Below are 25,425 nucleotides of genomic sequence, written 5' to 3' on the forward strand. Positions count from 1 at the left end.
AGCGGTAGTGAAGAAACCGGGCGGTAGCGGTAGTAGAACCGGTAGTAGAACCAGTGGTAGAAGAACCGCGGAAGCGGGTAGTAGAACCGGCGGTAGCGGGTAGTAGAACCGGCGGTAGCGGTAGTAGAACCGGCGGCAGGTAGAACCGGCGGCGGTAGAACGGCGGGGTAGTAGAACCGGCGGTAGCGGTAGTAGAACCAGTGGTACGGTAGTAGCACCAGTGGTAGTAGAACCAGTGGTAGCGGTAGTAGAACCAGTGGTAGTAGAACCAGCGGTAGCGGTAGTAGAACCGGGCGTAGTAGAACCAGTGGTGGTAGAACCGGTGGTAGCGGTAGTAGAACCAGTGGTAGTAGAACCGGTGGTAGCGGTAGTAGAACCAGTGGTAGTAGAACCAGTGGTAGCGGTAGTAGAACCAGTGGTAGTAGAACCAGTGGTAGCGGTAGTAGAACCAGTGGTAGCGGTAGTAGAACCAGTGGTAGTAGAACCGGTGGTAGTAGTAGAACCGGTGGTAGCGGTAGTAGAACCAGTGGTAGTAGAACCAGTGGTAGCGTAATGAACCAGTGGTAGAACCAGCGGTAGCGGTAGTAGAACCAGTGGTAGTAGAACCAGTGGTGGCGGTAGTAGAACCAGTGGTATGAACCAGCGGTAGCGGTAGTAGAACCAGTGGTAGTAGAACCAGTGGTAGAGGTAGTAGAACCAGTGGTAGTAGAACCAGTGGTAGCGGTAGTAGAACCAGTGGTAGTAGAACCAGCGGTAGCGGTAGTAGAACCGGTGGTAGCGGTAGTAGAACCGGCGGTAGCGTAGTAGAACCGAGCGGTAGCGGTAGTAGAACCAGTGGTAGTAGAACCGGCGGTAGCGGTAGTGAATCGGCGTAGCGGTAGTAGAACCAGTGGTAGTAGAACCAGTGGTAGCGTAGTAGAACCAGCGGTAGTAGAACCAGTGGTAGCGGTAGTAGAACCAGTGGTAGAATCCGGCGGTAGCGGTAGTAGATCCGGGCGTAGCGTAGAACCAGTGGTAGTAGAACCGGGTGGTAGCGGTAGAACCAGTGGTAGTAGAACCGTGGTAGCGGTAGTAGAACCAGTGGTAGTAGAACCAGCGGTAGAAGAACTGGGCGGAAGCGTGTAGTAGAACCGTAGTGCAGAACCAGTGGTAGAAGAACTGGCGGCATGGTAGTAGAACCGGGCGGTAGTAGAATCCAGCGGTAGAAGAACGGGCGGTTTGATAGAATGGTAGTAACCAGTGGTAGATAGAACAGCGGTGAACTGGTGATAGGAGAACCCCGCGTAGTGTGATAGCGGTAGAACCAGTGGGTAGTGCAGGAACCGGTGGGCGGTAGTAGAACCAGTGGTAGTAGAACCGTGATGTGTAGGAGAACCAGTGGTAGTAGAACCGTGGTAGATAGTAGAACCAGTGGTAGTAGAACCAGTGGTGGCCAGCGGTAGTAGAACCGTGAGTAGAACCAGTGAAGAACGGCGAAGCGTAGTAGAACCAGTGTAGAACCAGCGGTAGAACCAGTGTTAGAACTGGCGAAGCGGTAGTAGAACCGGCGGTATGGGTAGAACCGGCGGTAGCGGTAGTAGAACCGGGCGGTAGCAGGTAGTAGAACCGGCGTAGCGGTAGTAGTATCGATGTAGTAGAACCCGGTGATCAAGGTAGATGATAGAACCAGTGGTAGTAGAACCGTGGTAGCGTAGTAGAACCAGTGATAGTAAGAACCGGGCGGTAGAAGAACAAAGGTAGTAGGGGAACCAGTGGTAGAAGAACCGGTGATGTGGTAGTAGAACCGGCGTGAGTAGAACCAGCGGTAGTAGAACCAGCCCGAGTAGAACCGAACGGTAGCGGTAGTAGAACGAGCGGTAGTAGAACCGGGCAGTGGTAGAAGAACCCATTGATGGATAGAACCAGTGGTAGTAGAACCGGGCGTGGCGGTAGTAGAACCGGTGGTGGCGGTAAGTAGCACCAGTGGTAGTAGAACCAGTGTAGTAGAACCAGTGGTAGTAGAACCGTGTGGTAGTGAACGTGGTAGTAGAACCGGTGGTAGCGGTAGTAGAACCAGTGGTAGTAGAACCAGGGTAGCGGTTGTAGAACCAGTGGTAGTAGAACCAGTGGTAAGCGGTAGTAGAACCAGTGGTAATAGAACATTTGATGGCGTAGTAGAACCAGTGGTAGTAGAACCGGTGGTAGCGTAGTAGAACCAGTGGTAGTAGAACCAGTGGTAGTAGAACCGGCGATAGCAGTAGTAGAATCAGTGGTAGTAGAACCAGTGGTAGCGGTAATGGAACCAGTGGTAGCGGTAATAGAACCAGTGGTAGTAGAACCAGTGGTAGCGGGGTAGTAGAACCAGTGGTAGTAGAACCAGTGGTAGCGGTAGTAGAACCAGTGGTAGTAGAACCAGTGGTAGGTAGTAGAACCAGTGGGTAGCGGATGGCGGTAGTAGAACCAGTGGTAGTAGAACCAGTGCGGTATAGAACCAGTGGTAGTAGAACCAGTGGTAGCGCGTAGCGGTAGAACCAGTGGTAGTAGAACCAGTGGTAGCGGTAGTAGAACCAGTGGTAGTAGAACCAGTGGTAGCGGTAGTAGAACCAGTGGTAGTAGAACCAGTGGTGGTAGTAGAACCAGTGGTAGCGGTAGTAGAACCAGTGGCAGTAGAACCAGTGGTAGCGGTAGTAGAACCAGTGGTAGTAGAACCAGTGGTAGCGGTAGTAGAACCAGTGGTATTAGAACCAGTGGTAGCGGTAGTAGAACCAGTGGTAGCGGTAGTAGAACCGGCGGTAGCGGTAGTAGAACCGGCGGTAGCGGTAGTAGAACCAGTGGTAGTAGAACCGGCGGTAGCGGTAGTAGAACCGGGCGGTAGCGGTAGTAGAACCAGTGGTAGTAGAACCAGTGGTGGCGGTAGTAGCACCAGTGGTAGTAGAACCAGTGGTAGCGTAGTAGAACCAGTGGTAGTAGAACCCAGCGGTAGTAGAACCGGCGGTAGCCGGTAGTAAGAACCAGTGGTAGTAGAACCGGGTGGTAGCGGTAGTAGAGCCAGTGGTAGTAGAACCGGTGGTAGAAGGTAGTAGAACCAGTGGTAGTAGAACCGGTGGTAGCGGTAGTAGAACCAGTGGTAGAACCAGTGGTAGCGGTAGTAGAACCAGTGGTAGTAGAACCAGTGGTAGCGGGTAGAACCAGTGGTAGTAGAAACCAGTGGTAGTGGTAGAACCGGCGGTAAGGTAGTAGAACCGGTGGTAGTAGAACCAGTGGTAGCGGTAGTAGATCCAGTGGTAGTAGAACCAGTGGTAGCGGTAGTAGAACCAGTGGTAGTAGAACCAGTGGTAGTAGAACCGGCGGGTAGTAGAACCAGTGGTAGCGGTAGTAGAACCAGTGGTAGCGGTAGTAGAACCAGTGGTAGAAACCAAACCAACAGGTAGAGAAAGTCTTTCATCATAATGTTGATGGTATAGTGAATGGAGCGCTGCTTTTACTTGTTTACTCATCAAGTCATTACCTCATCAAGTCATTACCTCATCAAGTCATTACCTCATCAAGTCATTACCTCATCATTACCATGCTTCACAGCCGTCTGCGTCAACGCCGAACAGACACGTCTTCAGAAATGCTTTGGGTGTTGAGTGAGGTGTCTGTGTCTGTCTCTCTAGGGGTCCAGTTCATGTGGGACTGCTGTTGTGAGTCCGTGAAGAAAACCAACAAGAACTCTGGTTCTGGATGTATCCTGGCTCACTGTATGGGTCTGGGAAAAACACTGCAGGTCTGTACCACCCAGCCACCTGTTGTTTCTGTTTTAGACTTTCATTTCTGTCTTCCTATAGAAAGGTTGGTGTTTCTCTAGTTGTGGGAGGAGCATAATGTCTACTTCCACCATTTATCTCATCTGACCCTGTAATTACCTGCTTTTACCACTAGGGGGTAACCCTGCACACGTTCTACTTCACCCTTTGTCTCTGTACGGTGCATTCAGAAAGTATTCAGACCCCTTGACTTTTTCCACATTTTGTTACGTTACAGCCTTATTCTAAAATGGATTAAATAAATAAAAATCCTCAGCGATCTACACACACTACCCCATAATGACAACAAAACAAAAACGTTTATTTAGATCTGTTTTCAAATGTCTTAAATAAAAAACATATCATATCTCTGAATTCAGACCCTTTGCTATGAGACTCGAAATTGAGTTCAGGTGCATCCTGTTTCCATCTATCATCCTTGAGATGTTTCTACAACTTGATTGGAGTCCACCTGTGGTAAATTCAACTGATTGGACATGATTTGGAAACAAATACACCTGTCTATATAATGTCCCACAGTTGACAGTGTATGTTAGAGCAAAAACCAAGCCATGAGGTCAAATAAATTGTCCATGGAGCTCCGAGACAGGATTGTGTCGAGGCACAGATCTGGGGAAGGGTACCAAAATGTTTCTGCAGCATTGAAGGTCCCCAAGAACAGAGTGGCCTCCATCATTCTTAAATGGAAGAAGGTTGGAACCACCAAGACTCTTCCTCGAGCTGGACGCCCGTTCAAACTGAGCAATCAGGGTAGAAGGGCCTTGGTCAGGGAGGTGACCATGAACCCGATGGACACCCTGACAGAGCTCCAGAGCTCCTCTGTGGAGATGGGAGAATCTTCCAGAAGGACAACCATCTCTGCAGCACTCCACCAATCAGGCCTTTATGGTAGAATGGCCAGACGTAAGCCACTCCTCTGTAAAGGCCATGACAGCCCACTTGGAGTTTACCAAAAGGCACCGAGAGGATTCTCTGGTCTGATGAAACCAAGATTGAACTCTTTGGCCTGAATGCCAAGCTTCACATCTGGATAAAAACCTGGCACCATCCCTACGGTGAAGCATGGTGGAGGCACCATCCCTACGGTGAAGCATGGCGGTGGCACCATCCCTACGGTGAAGCATGGCGGTGGCACCATCCCTACGGTGAAGCATGGCGGAGGCACCATCCCTACGGTGAAGCATGGCGGAGGCACCATCCCTACGGTGAAGCATGGCGGAGGCACCATCCCTACGGTGAAGCATGGCGGAGGCACCATCCCTACGGTGAAGCATGGCGGAGGCACCATCCCACGGTGAAGCATGGAGGCACCATCCCTACGGTGAAGCATGGTGGAGGCACCATCCCTACGGTGAAGCATGGTGGAGGCACCATCCTACGGTGAAGCATGGTGGAGGTACGGTGAAGCATGGTGGAGGCACCATCCCTACTGGACGGTGGGAGGACGGTGGAGCATGGTGGAGGCACCATCCCTACGGTGAAGCATGGTGGTGGCACCATCCCTACGGTGAAGCTTGGTGGTGGCAGCATCCCTACGGTGAAGCATGGTGGTGGCAGCATCATGCTGTGGGGATATTTTCCAGTGGCAGGGACTGGAAAACTTGTCAGAATAGATGAACGGAGCGAAGGACAGAGATCCTTGATGAAAACCTGCTCCAGAGCGCTCCAGGACCTCCGACTGGGGCGAAGGTTCACCTTCCAGCAGGACAACAGCCCTATTGATTTATCGTTATGGGACAGTGTGTCGCGTTGTTATGGGACAGTGTTCGCGTCGTTATGGGACAGTGTGTCGCGTTGTTATGGGACAGTGTGTCGCGTTGTTATGGGACAGTGTGTCGCGTTGTTATGGGACGCCGTTGTTATGGGACAGTGTGCCGCGTTGTTATGGGACAGTGTGTCGTTGTTATGGGACAGTGTGCGTTGCTATGGGACAGTGGTTTTGGGACAGTCGCGTTGTTATGGGACAGTGTGTATTGTCATGGGACAGTGTGTCGCGTTGTTATGGGACAGTGTGGTGGGACATTGGGTGTCTATGGGACAGTGTGTCTTTATCTGGGTATTGTCAGTAGTGTGTCATTTATGGGGGTATTGTGTCTTGGGGTATTGTCTTTATCTGGTAGTGTGTCGTCTTGGGGTATTGTCTTTGTCTGGTAGTGTGTCGTCTTGGGGTATTGTCATTATGGGGTAGTGTGTCATTTATGGGGTAGTGTGCCATTACGTGGGTATTGTGTGTAGATCGATGAGGGGGAAAAATAATTGTATCCATTTTAGAACAAGGCTGTAACGGAACAACATGTGGATATCTAGACTGTATCTAACCCTTTCTATACCACTAGGTGGTAACCCTACTCCACACACTACTCTCTCTATGTGTATATATCTAGACTGTATCTAACCCTGTCTATACCACTAGGTGGTAACCCTACTCCACACACTACTCTCTCTATGTGTATATATCTAGACTGTATCTAACCCTGTCTATACCACTAGGTGGTAACCCTACTCTATGTGTATATATCTAGACTGTATCTAACCCTGTCTATACCACTAGGTGGTAGCCCTACTCCACACACTACTCTCTCTATGTGTATATATCTAGACTGTATCTAACCCTGTCTATACCACTAGGTGGTAGCCCTACTCCACACACTACTCTCTCTATGTGTATATATCTAGACTGTATCTAACCCTGTCTATACCACTAGGTGGTAACCCTACTCCACACACTACTCTCTCTATGTGTATATATCTAGACTGTATCTAACCCTGTCTATACCACTAGGTGGTAGCCCTACTCCACACACTACTCTCTCTATGTGTATATATCTAGACTGTATCTAACCCTGTCTATACCACTAGGTGGTAACCCTAACACACTACTCTCTCTATGTGTATATATCTAGACTGTATCTAACCCTGTCTATACCACTAGGTGGTAACCCTAGACTGTACTAACTCTCTACTACTTATGTGTATATATCTAGACTGTATCTAACCCTGTCTATACCACTAGGTGGTAACCCTACTCTCTCTATGTGTATATATCTAGACTGTATCTAACCCTGTCTATACCACTAGGTGGTAACCCTACTCTCTCTATGTGTATATATCTAGACTGTATCTAACCCTGTTTATACCACTAGGTGGTAACCCTACTCCACACACTACTCTCTCTATGTGTATATATCTAGACTGTATCTAACCCTGTCTATACCACTAGGTGGTAACCCTACTCTCTCTATGTGTATATATCTAGACTGTATCTAACCCTGTCTATACCACTAGGTGGTAACCCTACTCTCTCTATGTGTATATATCTAGACTGTTTCTAACCCTGTTTATACCACTAGGTGGTAACCCTACTCCACACACTACTCTCTCTATGTGTATATATCTAGACTGTATCTAACCCTGTCTATACCACTAGGTGGTAACCCTACTCTCTCTATGTGTATATATCTAGACTGTATCTAACCCTGTCTATACCACTAGGTGGTAACCCTACTCTCTCTATGTGTATATATCTAGACTGTTTCTAACCCTGTTTATACCACTAGGTGGTAACCCTACTCCACACACTACTGCTGTGTGAAAAGTTAGACTTCTCCACGGCTCTGATCGTCTGTCCTCTCAACACCGTTCTCAACTGGCTCAACGAGTTTGAGAAGTGGCAGTACGGCTTCAAGGACGAGGAGAGTTTAGAGGCCACACACACACACACACACACATATATATATATATTCACACAGTTGAAGTTTGAAGTTTACATACACTTATGTTGGAGTCATTAAAACTCGTTTTCAACCACTCCACAAATGTCTTGTTAACAAACTATAGTTTTGGTAAGTCGGTTAGGACATCTACTTTCTGCATGGCACAAGTAATGTTTCCAACAATTGTTTACAGACAGATTATTTCACTTATAATTCACAGTATCACAATTCCAGTTGTTGTTTTCTGTAAAGAAAAGCTCTAAATGACAATGTGTTTATTTGGGAGAATTGTTGTCAGAATAGAATAAAACAAAACTGTTTAACTTGACCCAAACACATACCTATAAATAGTAAAACCACAGATACAGATCATTATGCAGTGGTCTCTAGTTTTTTCCAGAGCTGTGTGTGTTTTTTACGCTGTGTGTCGGTGTTCCCGCTCTGCGTCTGTCGCTAGGTGACGGAGCTGGCCACGGTGAAGCGTCCTCAGGAGAGAGCGTCTGCCCTGCAGCAGTGGCAGGAGGATGGAGGAATCATGATCATTGGCTATGAGATGTACCGGAACCTCACACAGGGTAGAAACATCAAGAGCAAGAAACTCAAAGAGACCTTCCAGAAGACCCTGGTTGACCCAGGTAGGTAGAGGACACACACACACAGTTATTTCTTGTATCCAGTTTCTTCTCAACTCTCTGCTCTGTGTTGTCTCCTCCCCAGGCCCAGACTTTGTGATCTGTGATGAGGGCCACATCTTGAAGAACGAGGCGTCGGCCATCTCTAAAGCCATGAACTCCATCAAGACCCGACGGAGAGTGGTGCTCACCCGGCACTCCGCTGCAGAACAACCTCATAGAGTGTATGTCCGTTACTTCCTGTTATATACAGTTAGCCAAAATGAACCAGAACGGTCCGTAGGGCAGGAGTCCATCTCCTGTTTCTGTAGAGTGAACCAGAACGGCCCGTAGGGCAGGAGTCCCTCTCCTGTCTCTGTAGAGTGAACCAGAACGGCCCGTAGGGCAGGAGTCCATCTCCTGTTTCTGTAGAGTGAACCAGAACGGCCCGTAGGGCAGGAGTCCATCTCCTGTTTCTGTAGAGTGAACCAGAACGGCCCTTAGGGCAGGAGTCCATCTCCTGTTTCTGTAGAGTGAACCAGAACGGCCCGCAGGGCAGGAGTCCCTCTCCTGTTTCTGTAGAGTGAACCAGAACGGCCCTTAGGGCAGGAGTCCATCTCCTGTTTCTGTAGAGTGAACCAGAACGGCCCGTAGGGCAGGAGTCCCTCTCCTGTTTCTGTAGAGTGGACCAGAACGGCCCTTAGGCAGGAGTCCATCTCCTGTTTCTGTAGAGGAACCAGAACGGCCCTTAGGGCAGGAGTCCATCTCCTGTTTCTGTAGAGTGAACCAGAACGGCCCTTAGGGCAGGAGTCCCTCTCCTGTTTCTGTAGAGGAACCAGAACGGCCCTTAGGGCAGAGTCCATCTCCTGTTTCTGTAGAGTGAACCAGAACGGCCCGTAGGGCAGGAGTCCATCTCCTGTTTCTGTAGAGTGAACCAGAACGGCCCTTAGGGCAGGAGTCCATCTCCTGTTTCTGTAGAGTGGACCAGAACGGCCCTTAGGGCAGGAGTCCCTCTCCTGTTTCTGTAGAGTGAACCAGAACGGCCCTTAGGGCAGGGAGTCCATCTCCTGTTTCTGTAGAGTGAACCAGAACGGCCCGTAGGGCAGGAGTCCATCTCCTGTTTCTGTAGAGTGAACCAGAACGGCCCGTAGGGCAGGAGTCCATCTCCTGTTTCTGTAGAGTGAACTAGAACGGCCCGTAGGGCAGGAGTCCCTCTCCTGTTTCTGTAGATTCTGTTTCTTTAAATCTTTAAAATAATACAGTTGTGCAAAGCTCTTATGAGACTTACCTCAGAAGAATCACAGCTGTAATCACTGCCAAACATGTGGGGTGAATACTTATCAAATCAAGCTATATTAGTTTATTTCTCTTTTTTATTATTTTTTTACATTTCAGTATTTTGTTTAGATGGACGACAAAAGAATTACATTGAAATCCTTTTTGAATCTCGCGTTGTAACACAACAAAATGTGAAAAGAAATCCAAGAGGGCTGAATATTTATTTGAAAGTGTACTAATGTGTGTTTGTCCTGTCCAGACCACTGTTGTAACACTATATAACACTGAGGGGAGGGTGAATACTTATGTTGTGTGTGTGTCCTGTCCAGACCACTGCATGGTGAACTTCATCAAGGAGAACCTGCTGGGGTCAGTGAAGGAGTTCAGGAACCGTTGTCAACCCCATCCAGAACGGGCAGGCAGCCGACTCCACGGACCAGGATGTACGGATCATGAAGAAGAGGGCTCACATCTCTACGAGATGCTCAATGGATGTGTTCAGGTAACACTGTGGGTAACGGCGGCTCACAGCCTCCCTTATGTAGGCCCATGGATCCATTTCCAAAAACTGAACTCAGTCAGGTTCTCAACTTACTGTTGCTAGGCAGAATAGAGGAATTCAAAGGTGACATTTCTAACTGGTCGAGCATCAGCAGTTTCTGTCTTATGTCAATCACTCAATTAGTCATGTCAGCGAGCCATGTTTTAGATTGGTTAATGAGTCATGTCAGCGAGCCATGTTTTAGGTGGTTAATGAGTCATGTCAGCGAGCCATGTTTTAGATTGGTTAATGAGTCATGTCAGCGAGCCATGTTTTAGATTGGTTAATGAGTCATGTCAACTTGCCATGTTTTAGATTGGTTAATGAGTCATGTCAACTAGCCATGTTTTAGATTGGTTAATGAGTCATGTCAGCGAGCCATGTTTTAGATTGGTTAATGAGTCATGTCAGCGAGCCATGTTTTAGATTGGTTAATGAGTCATGTCAACTAGCCATGTTTTAGATTGGTTAATGAGTCATGTCAACTAGCCATGTTTTAGATTGGTTAATGAGTCATGTCAGCCGAGCCATGTTTTAGATTGGTTAATGAGTCATGTCAGCGAGCCATGTTTTAGATTGGTTAATGAGTCATGTCAACTAGCCATGTTTTAGATTGGTTAATGAGTCATGTCAACTAGCCATGTTTTAGATTGGTTAATGAGTCATGTCAGCGAGCCATGTTTTAGATTGGTTAATGAGTCATGTCAACTAGCCATGTTTTAGATTGGTTAATGAGTCATGTCAACTAGCCATGTTTTAGATTGGTTAATGAGTCATGTCAACTAGCCATGTTTTAGATTGGTTAATGAGTCATGTCAGCGAGCCATGTTTTAGATTGGTTAATGAGTCATGTCAACTAGCCATGTTTTAGATTGGTTAATGAGTCATGTCAACTAGCCATGTTTTAGATTGGTTAATGAGTCATGTCAGCGAGCCATGTTTTAGATTGGTTAATGAGTAATGTCAACTAGCCATGTTTTAGATTGGTTAATGAGTCATGTCGAGCCATGTTTTAGATTGGTTAATGAGTCATGTCAACTAGCCATGTTTTAGATTGGTTAATGAGTCATGTCAATAGCCATGTTTTAGATTGGTTAATGAGTCATGTCAGCAGCCATGTTTTAGATTGGTTAATGAGTCATGTCAACTAGCCATGTTTTAGATTGGTTAATGAGTCATGTCAGCGAGCCATGTTTTAGATTGGTTAATGAGTAATGTCAACTAGCCATGTTTTAGATTGGTTAATGAGTCATGTCAGCGAGCCATGTTTTAGATTTGTTAATGAGTCATGTCGAGCCATGTTTTAGATTGGTTAATGAGTCATGTCAACTAGCCATGTTTTAGATTGGTCAATGAGTCAGCCGGTTGTCTAAACTTGTAGTCATATTTGCGAATATAGACCGGGCACGCAGGGGGCCCTAGGGGGCCCTGCTGACCTCGAGGGGGCCCCATTCATTTTGTAAGTCACTCTCACTCAGATATCATATTATTAAGATGACAACGTTTATGGAATTGCAGGAAATTTGCTGTAAAACTGCACATTTTTCCCCCTGGTGCCAAAAGGTGCAGAATTGCAGGAAATGTCTTTTAAAGTGATACCTTGGGATTTTGGAAATCAGTCCCTTAATCTACTTGCCCAGAGTCCGATGAAGTTGTGGATACCACTTTACCACGTAAATCTCCGTTGTGGATGAGACGGACTTTATGACTTAATTGTCCTCCACTTTGTAGACCACTTTGACACTAGAATAATTATTTCTGACTGATATCAACAACCTCAGGCTGTTTATTGCCTCTCTTTGACTGTGTCCCTACCTTCTCAGAGAAGAGACTACCGTGTGTCCCTACCTTCTCAGAGAAGAGACTACCGTGTGTCCCTACCTTCTCAGAGAAGAGACTACCGTGTGTCCCTACCTTCTCAGAGAAGAGACTACCGTGTGTCCCTACCTTCTCAGAGAAGAGACTACCGTGTGTCCCTACCTTCTCAGAGAAGAGACTACCGTGTGTCCCTACCTTCTCAGAGAAGAGACTACCGTGTGTCCCTACCTTCTCAGAGAAGAGACTACCGTGTGTCCCTACCTTCTCAGAGAAGAGACTACCGTGTGTCCCTACCTTCTCAGAGAAGAGACTACCGTGTGTCCCTACCTTCTCAGAGAAGAGACTACCGTGTGTCCCTACCTTCTCAGAGAAGAGACTACCGTGTGTCCCTACCTTCTCAGAGAAGAGACTACCGTGTGTCCCTACCTTCTCAGAGAAGAGACTACCGTGTGTCCCTACCTTCTCAGAGAAGAGACTACCGTGTGTCCCTACCTTCTCAGAGAAGAGACTACCGTGTGTCCCTACCTTCTCAGAGAAGAGACTACCGTGTGTCTCTCTGCTCTCTCTCCAGAGAAGAGACTACCGTGTGTTTACTGGCCTCTCTGCTCTCTCTCCAGAGAAGAGACTATCGTGTGTTTTACTGGCCTCTCTGCTCTCTCCAGAGAAGAGACTACTGTGTGTTTTACTGGTCTCTCTGCTCTCTCTCCAGAGAAGAGACTACCGTGTGTTTACTGGTCTCTCTGCTCTCTCTCCAGAGAAGAGACTACCGTGTGTTTACTGGCCTCTCTGCTCTCTCTCCAGAGAAGAGACTACTGTGTGTTTTACTGGTCTCTCTGCTCTCTCTCCAGAGAAGAGACTACCGTGTGTTTACTGGTCTCTCTGCTCTCTCTCCAGAGAAGAGACTACCGTGTGTTTACTGGTCTCTCTGCTCTCTCTCCAGAGAAGAGACTACTCTGCCCTGACCAAGTTCCTGCCTCCTAAACATGAGTACGTTGTGTCCGTCAGAGTCACGCCCATCCAGTGTACTCTATACCGACACTACCTGGAGCACTTAACAGGTACACACTAACCCCTATCCCATCTAGTGTACTCTATACCGACACTACCTGGAGCACTTAACAGGTACACATTAGGGCCCGGGGTAGCCCTGCTATTGGGGGTGGGGGCCTGGGGTAGCCCTGCTATTGGGGGTGGGGGCCTGGGGTAGCCCTGCTATTATATACAAAATAAATATTGATATTTATTCATAAAAACTAGCAACTGAACTGAATTTCAAGTAAAATCTAAAAACCGAATAGAAAGGGAACAGAAAATCCCAACACAACCGTGATTATAGCACTACATTTGTTCCGTCTCTCTGATTGTTCTGGTGTTGTGAGTGTGAGGGAGTGGTTCCTCATTCAGCTACAGCTGTGGTGGGTATGAAATAAATACATTCTCCCTCTCACGCACCGCTCTGTCTCGCTCGGTCTCTGTGGGCAGGTGCGGGGAACGTGGTGGAGGGGGGTCGGGGGCCGAGCCAGGACCAAACTGTTCCAGGACTTCCAGATGCTCAGCAGAATCTGGACCCATCCCTGGTGCCTGCAGCTGGACTACATCAGCAAGGAAAACAAGGTGCACACACTTTTCCTGTCTCTCTCCCCTCGCCCGGCTGTCTGTCTGTCTCTCTCCCCTCGCCCGGCTGTCTGTCTGTCTCTCTCCTCGCCCGGCTGTCTGTCTGTCTCTCCCCTCGCCCGGCTGTCTGTCTGTCTCTCCCTCGCCCGGCTGTCTGTCTGTCTCTCTCCCTCGCCCGGCTGTCTGTCTGTCTCTCTCCCTCGCCCGGCTGTCTGTCTGTCTCTCTCCCTCGCCCGGCTGTCTGTCTGTCTCTCTCCCCTCGCCCGGCTGTCTGTCTGTCTCTCCCCTCGCCCGGCTGTCTGTCTGTCTCTCTCCCTCGCTCGGCTGTCTGTCTGTCTCTCTCCCTCGCCCGGGTGTCTGTCTGTCTGTCTCTCCCCTCGCCCGGGTGTCTGTCTGTCTGTCTCCTCCCCTCGCCGGTCTGTCTGTCTGTCTCTCTCCCTCGCCCGGCTGTCTGTCTGTCTCTCCCCTCGCCCGGCTGTCTGTCTCTCTCCCCTCGCCCGGCTGTCTGTCTCTCTCCCTCGCCCGGCTGTCTGTCTGTCTCTCTCCCTCGCCCGGCTGTCTGTCTGTCTCTCTCCCTCGCCCGGCTGTCTGTCTGTCTCTCTCCCCCTCGCCCGGCTGTCTGTCTGTCTCTCTCCCCTCGCCCGGCTGTCTGTCTGTCTCTCTCCCCCTCGCCCGGCTGTCTGTCTGTCTCTCTCCCCTCGCCCGGCTGTCTGTCTGTCTCTCTCTCCCCTCGCCCGGCTGTCTGTCTCTCTCTCTCTCCCCTCGCCCGGCTGTCTGTCTCTCTCTCCCCTCGCCCGGCTGTCTGTCTGTCTCTCTCCCCTCGCCCGGCTGTCTGTCTGTCTCTCCCTCGCCCGGCTGTCTCTCCCCTCGCCCGGCTGTCTCTCTCCCCCTCGCCCGGCTGTCTCTCTCCCCTCGCCCGGCTGTCTCTCCCCTCGCCCGGCTGTCTCTCTCCCCTCGCCCGGCTGTCTCTCTCCCCTCGCCCGGCTGTCTGTCTCCTCGCCCGGCTGTCTCTCTCCCCTCGCCCGGCTGTCTCTCCCCTCGCCCGGCTGTCTCTCTCCCCTCGCCCGGCTGTCTCTCTCCCTCGCCCGGCTGTCCCTCGCCCGGGCTGTCTGTCTCTCCCCTCGCCCGGCTCTGTCTGTCTCTCTCTCCTCGCCCGGCTGTCTGTCTCTCTCTCCCTCGCCCGGCTGTCTGTCTCTCTCTCCCCTCGCCTGCTGTCTGTCTCTCTCTCTCCCTCGCCCGGCTGTCTGTCTCTCTCTCTCCCCTCGCCCGGCTGTCTGTCTGTCTCTCTCCCCCTCGCCCGGCTGTCTCTCTCCCTCGCCCGGCTGTCTCTCTCCCCTCGCCCGGCTGTCTCTCTCCCCTCGCCCGGCTGTCTCTCCCCTCGCCCGGGCTGTCTCTCTCCCCTCGCCCGGCTGTCTCTCTCCCCCTCGCCCGGCTGTCTCTCTCCCCTCGCCCGGCTGTCTCTCTCCCCTCGCCCGGCTGTCTCTCTCCCCTCGCCCGGCTGTCTCTCTCCCTCGCCCGGCTGTCTCTCTCCCCCTCGCCCGGCTGTCTCTCTCCCCTCGCCCGGCTGTCTCTCTCCCCTCGCCCCGGCTGTCTCTCTCCCCTCGCCCGGCTGTCTGTCTGTCTCTCTCCCTCGCCCGGCTGTCTGTCTGTCTCTCTCTCCCCTCGCCCGGCTGTCTGTCTCTCTCTCTCCCCTCGCCCGGCTGTCTGTCTCTCTCTCCCCTCGCCCGGCTGTCTGTCTCTCTCTCTCCCCTCGCCCGGCTGTCTGTCTCTCTCTCTCCCTCGCCCGGCTGTCTGTCTCTCTCTCTCCCTCGCCCGGCTGTCTGTCTCTCTCTCTCCCTCGCCCCGGCTGTCTCTCTCCCCTCGCCCGGCTGTCTCTCTCCCCTCGCCCGGCTGTCTCTCTCCCCTCGCCCGGCTGTCTCTCTCGCCCAGCTGTTCCCTCTCGCCCGGCTGTCTGTTTGAACATTTTGGGCCTGCTTGTAGCTTTGAGGTCTTTGTACTCGTCTTGGAAAATAATCTGAGACTCTTTATTATCCCATGTTCCCGCTCTTAGTTGACTCTGTCTCGGGGTTCTGACTCTGTCTCGGGGTTCTGACTCTGTCTCGGGGTTCTGACTCTGTCTCGGGGTTCTGACTCTGTCTCGGGGTTCTGACTCTGTCTCGGGGGTTCTGACTCTGTCTCGGGGGTTCTGACTCTGCCTCGGGGTTCTGACTCTGCCTCGGGGTTCTGACTCTGCCTCGGGGTTCTGACTCTGCCTCGGGGTTCTGACTCTGCCTCGGGGTTCTGACTCTGCCTCGGGGGTTCTGACTATGTCTTGTGTTTTAGGGGTACTTTGACGAGGACAGCATGGACGAGTTCATCGCCTCGGAGACCGAGGAGTCTTCCATGAGCATGACCTCTGAAGACGAGAAACAGAAAAAGTAACTACATATCACTTTTCTGCGTAATTCACCATCCTGTCACTCACCGTCCTGTCACTCACCGTCCTGTCACTCACCGTCCTGTCACTCACCGTCCTGTCACTCACCGTCCTGTCACTCACCGTCCTGTCACTCATCCTGTCACTCACCGTCCTGTCACTCACCGTCCTGTCACTCACCGTCCTGTCACTCACCGTCCTGTCACTCACCGTCCTGTCACTCACCGTCCTGTCACTCACCGTCCAGTCACTCACCGTCCTGTCACTCACCATCCTGTCACTCACCATCCTGTCACTCACCATCCTGTCACTCACCATCCTGTCACTCACCATCCAGTCACTCACCATCCAGTCACTCACCATCCAGTCACTCACCATCCTGTCACTCACCATCCTGTCACTCACCATCCTGTCACTCACCATCTTGTCACTCACCATCCTGTCACTCACCATCCTGTCACTCACCATCCAGTCACTCACCATCCTGTCACTCACCATCCTGTCACTCACCATCCTGTCACTCACCATCCTGTCACTCACCATCCAGTCACTCACCATCCAGTCACTCACCATCCAGTCACTCACCATCCTGTCACTCACCATCCTGTCACTCACCATCCTGTCACTCACCATCCTGTCACTCACCATCCAGTCACTCACCATCCAGTCACTCACCATCCAGTCACTCACCATCCAGTCACTCACCATCCAGTCACTCACCATCCAGTCACTCACCATCCAGTCACTCACCATCCAGTCATCCAGTCACTCACCATCCAGTCACTCACCATCCTGTCACTCACCATCCTGTCACTCACCATCCTGTCACTCACCATCCAGTCACTCACCATCCAGTCACTCACCATCCAGTCACTCACCATCCAGTCACTCACCATCCAGTCACTCACCATCCAGTCACTCACCATCCAGTCACTCACCATCCAGTCACTCACCATCCAGTCACTCACCATCCTGTCACTCACCATCCTGTCACTCACCATCCTGTCACTCACCATCCTGTCACTCACCATCCAGTCACTCACCATCCAGTCACTCACCATCCAGTCACTCACCATCCAGTCACTCACCATCCAGTCACTCACCATCCTGTCACTCACCATCCTGTCACTCACCATCCTGTCACTCACCATCCAGTCACTCACCATCCAGTCACTCACCATCCAGTCACACACCATCCAGTCACTCACCATCCAGTCACTCACCATCCTGTCACTCACCATCCTGTCACTCACCATCTTGTCACTCACCATCTTGTCACTCACCATCCTGTCACTCACCATCCTGTCACTCACCATCCTGTCACTCACCATCCTGTCACTCACCATCCAGTCACTCACCATCCTGTCACTCACCATCCTGTCACTCACCATCTTGTCACTCACCATCCAGTCACTCACCATCCTGTCACTCACCATCCTGTCACTCACCATCCTGTCACTCACCATCCTGTAGATCCATGGAAAACATCCCAACACATCAGATGTATTCATCCAGCATCAGGTGTAAAAGCTGTTTGACTGCAGTCATTGGTCCGGTCAGCTGCTTCCTCTAACCAGTCATTGGTCCGGTCAGCTGCTTCCTCTAACCAATCATTGGTCCGGTCAGCTGCTTCCTCTAACCAGTCATTGGTCCGGTCGGCTGCTTCCTCTAACCAGTCATTGGTCCGGTGACTGTCTTATCGTACTGTAATGTCCAACTTGCTCTGCTCTGTCCCCTGTAGGGAAGAAGAGGGGAAGACCAGGAAGAAGGACAGTGACTCAGACAGTGACGCTCTCGAGGTGATAAAGGAGTGGAACACCAGCTCCCGGGGGAGACCCTTCCAGCCGCAACCGGGGCGGAGCCACAGGAGGAAGGTATAGAAATACAATTATATAGAGCCTGTAGACTGTTACCTCACTAGAAATGTGTGATGTTATGGTGTCAGGAAGGGAATGTTGAAGTAAGGTTTGCTCTGTTAGAGCAAAGAGTATGATAGAATTATTATTCCACTTTGACATAGTATTTTGTGTAGACTGTTGACAACAACAACAAAAACAACAACAACAAACAGACAATTAAATACATTTTAATCCCACTTTGTAACAATAAAATGTGAAGAAATCTAAGGGGTCTGAATACTTTTAAAAGGCACTGTACATAACATGAACCATCTGAGCTCATTGCTCCAGCTCTGACCTCTAACCCTTGCCCTCTGCCCTCCCCAGTGCGCCCAGCTTCCAGCCCTGGCACCAGGAGTCCTGACTGGCACAAGGAGTTTGTTACAGAGGCCGACTCTGAGATCCTGGAGCATTCTGGGAAGATGGTGCTGCTGTTTTTGAGATCCTCCGTATGGCCGAGGAGGTGGAGGACAAAGTGTAAGGAGCCGAGCTCTGGAGACATGGAACACATTGTGCTGAATTGATCAATGCTAAGTGCTTGAATGAAATGCTTCAACATGGCTCGGTGGGACTGTTTCCCTGTTGTAAATGTCCTGTTGACATGACAGTCTAGTGATGTCGACGCGTCTTCTGTCCCCTCATCAGTCTGGTGTTCAGTCAGTCTCTGATCTCTCTGGACCTGATTGAAGACTTCCTGGAGCTGGCTGGCCGAGCCAAAGAGGAGGAGAAACAGTCTCTCCCTACAAAGGTACTGTACTGCCCTGACCTCTACCCCCTGACCTCTACCCCCCCTGACCTCTACCCCCTGACCTCTACCCCCTGACTTCTCTACCCCCCCCCTAACCCCCTCTCTACCCCCTGACCTCTACTACCTCTCTCTCTCTGTATTGTGTTGTTGCAGACTCGGTCCTGCCTCCTTCTCATTGAGTATTGAAGACTGACTTGGTACTGCAGGTTGCCATTAGCTACTAAATTATGCTTGTAACTTATTGTTTGATGTAAATTCCTTTCATTATAGTGCAGGATCCTGTTTTCTGCTAACAGTAGTACCTGCAGTACTGTGGTCATCCTTACACTTAATGGCTTCAACGAGGAGCTTCACTCCTGGCCCAGACTCTAGTGATGCGTTTTGAAACTAGGCCTGTTCAAGGATTGGTTTGGGAGAAGGCTTGCCTATTGACTACCTAAACTGAAGCTGACAGGAAAGGCCAAACTGGATGATGACTGTAGTCTTTGAAAACTGTTGTCTGACGACACTGTGTTTACCTGTGCAGGTGAGGGGAAGTGGTTCCGGAACATTGACTACTACCGCTTGGACGGCTCCACCAACGCCCTGAACCGGAAGAAGTGGGCAGAGGAGTTCAATGACACCAGCAACGTCCGGTAAACGACACCCGGCTCGCTCAAATACAGAAATACTCGTTATAAAAATTCAGAAAACAAAACATATTTTACATAGGTTTAAAGATGAACTTCTTGTGAATCCAACCACGGTGTCAGATTTAAAAAAATGCTTTACGGAAAGCATACCTTACAATTATTTGAGAACACAGCCCAGCATACAAATCATTACAAACCAGTAACCAGCCAAGTAGAAGAGTTACAGAACTCAGAAATGGAGAGAAAATGAATCCCTTTGATGATCTTCATATGGTTGCACTCAGAAGACATTCATTTACTCAATAAATTTTCCTTTTGTTCGATAAAGTCCCTCTTTATATCCAAAAACCTCAGTTTTGTTCGTGTTTTCTTCAGTAATCCACAGGCTCAAATGCAGTCAAAACAGGCAGACTTGTATCCGTAAAGTTCATAAAAACATGTCAAACAATGTTTATATTCCATCCTCAGGTTGTTTTTAGCCTAAATTATCTATAATATTTCAACCGGACAACAACGTTGTCAATATAAAAGCTAAACAAGAAAGGCACTCTTTCGGTCGCGTGCATGAAAAAGCTCTGTGACACGTAAGGGTTCACTCATTCAGACTGGTCTTACTCCCTCATCAGAATACTACAAGCCTGAAACCATTTCTAAATACTGTTGACATCTAGTGGAAGGCATTGGAACTGCAATTGTAGTCCTAAGTCAATGGATACTGTAATGGCATTGAATAGAAAACTACAAAACCAAAAAACAACTACTTCCTGAATGGTTTCGCCTGCCAAATCAGTTCTGTTATACTCAGACACTATTTTAGAGACAATCTCTGAATTACCATCACATCTTTATAGGGACGTTAGAAGCTGAAGCTATGTTGTTGACCTCTGTTTCATCCTAACATCACTGGTGCCGACGTGGATAACAATATTTGTTATTTTACCTTTAATTAACTAGGCAAGTCAGTTAAGAACCGATTCTTATTTTCAATGACGCCTAGGAACAGTGGGTTAACTGCCTGTTCAGGGGCAGAACGACAGATGTGTACCTTGTCAGCTGGGATTTGAACTTGCAACCTTTTGGTTACTAGTCCAACGCTCTAACCACTAGGCTACCCTGTCACCTCTATCTCTATACTCTACAAACGACACCCATACTCTGGTAGTACAAACATGTTTTTGATAGTCCTGTCCCTTCATAGTTGATATTGTAATGCATCTTCAATAAGAGGAAGTTGGTTCTATCCCCCCATCATTGCTCCCCCTTCTTACTTTCTCCTCCCCTCTTCCTCTCCTCCCTCTCTACCTCTCCTTTCCCCCATCTCTCTCCTCTCTACCTCTCCTCTACCTCTCCTCCCTCTCTACCTCCTCTCCCCCACCTCTCCTCTCTACCTCTCTCTCCCTCCTCTCCCCATCTCTCCTCTCTACCTCTCCTCTACCTCTCCTCTCCCCATCTCTCCTCTCTACCTCTCCTCTCTACCTCTCCTCTACTCCTCTCCTCTCCCCCATCTCTCCTCTCTACCTCTCCTCTCTACCTCTCCTCTCTACCTCTCCCTCCCTCTCTACCTCTCCTCCTACCTCTCCTCCCTCTCTACCTCTCCTCCTCTCTCTCTCCGCCCTCTCTACCTCTCCTCCCCTCTACCCTCCTCCCTCTCTACCTCTCCTCCCTCTCCTCCCTCTCTCTCTCCTCCTCTCTCTCTCCTCCCTCTCTACCTCCTCCCTCTCTACCTCTCCTCCCTCTCTACCTCCTTTCCCCATCTCTCTACTCTCCTCTCTACCTCCCTCCCTCTACCTCTCCCTCTCCCCCATCTCTCCTCTCTACCTCTCCTCTCTACCTCTCCTCTCTACCTCCTCTCCCCCATCTCTCCTCTGTACCTCTCCCTCTCTACCTCTCCTCTCCTCTCCCCCATCTCCTCTCTACCTCTCCTCTACCTCTCCTCTCCCATCTCTCCTCTCTACCTCTCCTCTCTACCTCTCCTCTCCTCTCTACCTCTCCTCCCTCTCTACCTCTCCTCCCTCTCTACCTCTCCTCCCTCTCTCCCTCTGTAGAGGTCGGTTGTTCCTGATCTCGACCAGGGCTGGTTCTCTGGGCATCAACCTGATAGGAGCTAACAGGGTCATCATCTTCGACGCGTCTTGGAACCCGTCGTACGACATCCAGAGTATCTTCAGGCTCTACCGCTCGGACAGCTCAAGACCTGCTACGTTTACCGATTCCTGGCTCAGGTAAACAGCCAACCAGTTAGTTAGCCAACCAGTCGGCCAACCAGTCGGCCAACCAGTCGGCCAACCAGTCAGCCAGCCAGTCAACCAAGTCAGCCAGTCAACCAAGTCAGCCAGTCAACCAATTCAGCCAGTCAGCCAGTCAACCAAGTGAGCCAAGTCAACCAAGTCAGCCAGTCAACCAGTCAGCCAGTCAACCAAGTCAGCCAGTCAACCAAGTCAGCCAAGTCAGCCAGCCAGTCAACCAAGTCAGCCAGTCAACCAAGTCAGCCAGCCAGCCAACCAGTCAGCCAGTCAACCAAGTCAGCCAGCCAACCAGTCAGCCAGCCAACCAGTCAGCCAGTCAACCAAGTCAGTCAGCCAGCCAACCAGTCAGCCAGTCAACCAAGTCAGCCAGTCAACCAAGTCAGTCAGCCAGCCAACCAGTCAGCCAGCCAACCAAGTCAGCCAGCCAACCAGTCAGCCAGTCAACCAAGTCAGCCAGCCAGTCAAACAAGTCAGCCAGCCAGCCAGCCAGTCAAGTCCAAGTCAGCCAGCCAAGTCAGCAAGTCAGCCAGCCAGCCAGCCAGTCAACCAAGTCAGCCAGCCAGTCAACCAGCCAGCCAGTCAGTCGATCACATAATACTCAGCAGAGTTCAGACTAAAATCAGGGCAACGAAGGTGGTGTATTGTAGTGGCAAAACAAGCTGACGTGTTTGAGTGATCTGAGGGAAATATGTCTCTCTAATATGGTCATACATTGGGCAGGAGGTTAGGAAGTGCAGCTCGGTTAGGGTTAGGGTTAGGAGTCGTGGGTCCCGAAACTTGTAGAGGTGGACCTGGTTGTAAAGTTCAAGTCCAGGGGGAGTGGTGGACCAGGAAAATGTTTGGTTTTGAGGCACAGGAAATACTTTCGTTTACCCAGGGTATTCTTTTAATGTATTTAACTAGTCAGTTAAGAACAAACCTGTCCTCTGACCTGTCCTATTCTCCTCTCAGGGTACTATAGATGTAAACCTGTCCTCTTCTCCTCTCAGGGTACTATAGATGTAAACCTGTCCTCTGACCGGTCCTCTTTCCCTCTCAGGGTACTATAGATGTAAACCTGTCCTCTGACCTGTCCTCTTTCCCTCTCAGGGTACTATAGATGTAAACCTGTCCTCTTCTCCTCTCAGGGTACTATAGATGTAAACCTGTCCTCTTTCCTCTCAGGGTACTATAGATGTAAACCTGTCCTCTGACCTGTCCTCTTCCCTCTCAGGGTACTATAGATGTAAACCTGTCCTCTTTCCCTCTCAGGGTACTATAGATGTAAACCTGTCCTTTTTCCCTCTCAGGGTACTATAGATGTAAACCTGTCCTCTTCTCCTCTCAGGGTACTATAGATGTAAACCTGTCCTCTTCCCCTCTCAGGGTACTATAGATGTAAACCTGTCCTCTGACCTGTCCTCTTTCCTCTCAGGGTACTATAGATGTAAACCTGTCCTCTTTCCCTCTCAGGGTACTATAGATGTAAACCTGTCCTCTTCCCCTCTCAGGGTACTATAGATGTAAACCTGTCCTCTGACCTGTCCTCTTTCCCTCTCAGGGTACTATAGATGTAAACCTGTCCTCTGACCGGTCCTCTTCTCCTCTCAGGGTACTATAGATGTAAACCTGTCCTCTTCTCCTCTCAGGGTACTATAGATGTAAACCTGTCCTCTGACCTGTCCTATTCTCCTCTCAGGGTACTATAGATGTAAACCTGTCCTCTTCTCCTCTCAGGGTACTATAGATGTAAACCTGTCCTCTTCTCCTCTCAGGGTACTATAGATGTAAACCTGTCCTCTTCTCCCCTCTCAGGGTACTATAGATGTAAACCTGTCCTCTGACCTGTCCTCTTTCCCTCTCAGGGTACTATAGATGTAAACCTGTCCTCTTCTCCTCTCAGGGTACTATAGATGTAAACCTGTCCTCTGACCTGTCCTCTTTCCCTCTCAGGGTACTATAGATGTAAACCTGTCCTCTTCCCTCTCAGGGTACTATAGATGTAAACCTGTCCTCTGACCTGTCCTCTTTCCCTCTCAGGGTACTATAGATGTAAACCTGTCCTCTTCTCTTTTTCCTCTCAGGGTACTATAGATGTAAACCTGTCTCAGGGTACTCTTTCTCTTCCCTCTCAGGGTACTATAGATGTAAACCTGTCCTCTTCCCCTCTCAGGGTACTATAGATGTAAACCTGTCTCTATTCTCCTCTCAGGGTACTATAGATGTAAACCTGTCCTCTTTCTCCTCTCAGGGTACTATAGATGTAAACCTGTCCTCTGACCTGTCCTCTTCCCTCTCAGGGTACTATAGATGTAAACCTGTCCTCTTTCCCTCTCAGGGTACTATAGATGTAAACCTGTCCTCTGACCTGTCCTCTTTCCCTCTCAGGGTACTATAGATGTAAACCTGTCCTCTTCCCTCTCAGGGTACTATAGATGTAAACCTGTCCTCTTCCCCTCTCAGGGTACTATAGATGTAAACCTGTCCTCTTCCCCTCTCAGGGTACTATAGATGTAAACCTGTCCTCTTCTCCTCTCAGGGTACTATAGATGTAAACCTGTCCTCTTTCCCTCTCAGGGTACTATAGATGTAAACCTGTCCTCTTCCCCTCTCAGGGTACTATAGATGTAAACCTGTCCTATTCTCCTCTCAGGGTACTATAGATGTAAACCTGTCCTCTGACCTGTTCTTTCCCTCTCAGGGTACTATAGATGTAAACCTGTCCTCTTTCCCTCTCAGGGTACTATAGATGTAAACCTGTCCTCTGACCTGTCCTCTTTCCCTCTCAGGGTACTATAGATGTAAACCTGTCCTCTTCCCCTCTCAGGGTACTATAGATGTAAACCTGTCCTCTTTCCCTCTCAGGGTACTATAGATGTAAACCTGTCCTCTGACCGGTCCTCTTCTCCTCTCAGGGTACTATAGATGTAAACCTGTCCTCTTTCCCTCTCAGGGTACTATAGATGTAAACCTGTCCTCTTTCCCTCTCAGGGTACTATAGATGTAAACCTGTCCTATTCTCCCTCTCAGGGTACTATAGATGTAAACCTGTCCTCTGACCTGTCCTCTTTCCCTCTCAGGGTACTATAGATGTAAACCTGTCCTCTTCTCCCTCTCAGGGTACTATAGATGTAAACCTGTCCTCTTTCCCTCTCAGGGTACTATAGATGTAAACCTGTCCTCTGACCTGTCCTCTTCTCCTCTCAGGGTACTATAGATGTAAACCTGTCCTCTGACCCGTCCTCTTTCCTCTCAGGGTACTATAGATGTAAACCTGTCCTCTGACCTGTCCTCTTTCCCTCTCAGGGTACTATAGATGTAAACCTGTCCTCTGACCTGTCCTCTTTCCCTCTCAGGGTACTATAGATGTAAACCTGTCCTCTTTCCCTCTCAGGGTACTATAGATGTAAACCTGTCCTTTTCCCCTCTCAGGGTACTATAGATGTAAACCTGTCCTCTTTCCTCTCAGGGTACTATAGATGTAAACCTGTCCTTTTCCCCTCTCAGGGTACTATAGATGTAAACCTGTCCTCTTTCCCTCTCAGGGTACTATAGATGTAAACCTGTCCTCTTCTCCTCTCAGGGTACTATAGATGTAAACCTGTCCTCTTCTCCCTCTCAGGGTACTATAGATGTAAACCTGTCCTCTTTCCCTCTCAGGGTACTATAGATGTAAACCTGTCCTCTTTCCCTCTCAGGGTACTATAGATGTAAACCTGTCCTTTCCCCTCTCAGGGTACTATAGATGTAAACCTGTCTCTGACCTGTCCTCTTCTCCTCTCAGGGTACTATAGATGTAAACCTGTCCTCTTCTCCTCTCAGGGTACTATAGATGTAAACCTGTCCTCTGACCTGTCCTCTTCCCCTCTCAGGGTACTATAGATGTAAACCTGTCCTCTGACCTGTCCTCTTTCCCTCTCAGGGTACTATAGATGTAAACCTGTCCTCTTTCCCTCTCAGGGTACTATAGATGTAAACCTGTCCTCTTCTTCCCTCTCAGGGTACTATAGATGTAAACCTGTCCTCTGACCTGTCCCCTTTCCCTCTCAGGGTACTATAGATGTAAACCTGTCCTCTGACCTGTCCCCTTTCCTCTCAGGGTACTATAGATGTAAACCTGTGACCTGTCCCTTCCCTCTCAGG

General features: G+C 49.7%; 1 pseudogene; it reads left to right on the top strand.

Annotated features, from left to right (window-relative positions):
- The first annotated feature begins 3,348 nt into the window (after positions 1-3,348).
- The window catches only part of LOC135532746 (transcriptional regulator ATRX-like), a 43,820-nt pseudogene continuing 21,743 nt past the window's right edge, over positions 3,349-25,425 (top strand).

This window comes from Oncorhynchus masou, unplaced genomic scaffold (assembly GCF_036934945.1).
Source record: "Oncorhynchus masou masou isolate Uvic2021 unplaced genomic scaffold, UVic_Omas_1.1 unplaced_scaffold_2004, whole genome shotgun sequence".
Taxonomy (NCBI): domain Eukaryota; kingdom Metazoa; phylum Chordata; class Actinopteri; order Salmoniformes; family Salmonidae; genus Oncorhynchus; species Oncorhynchus masou.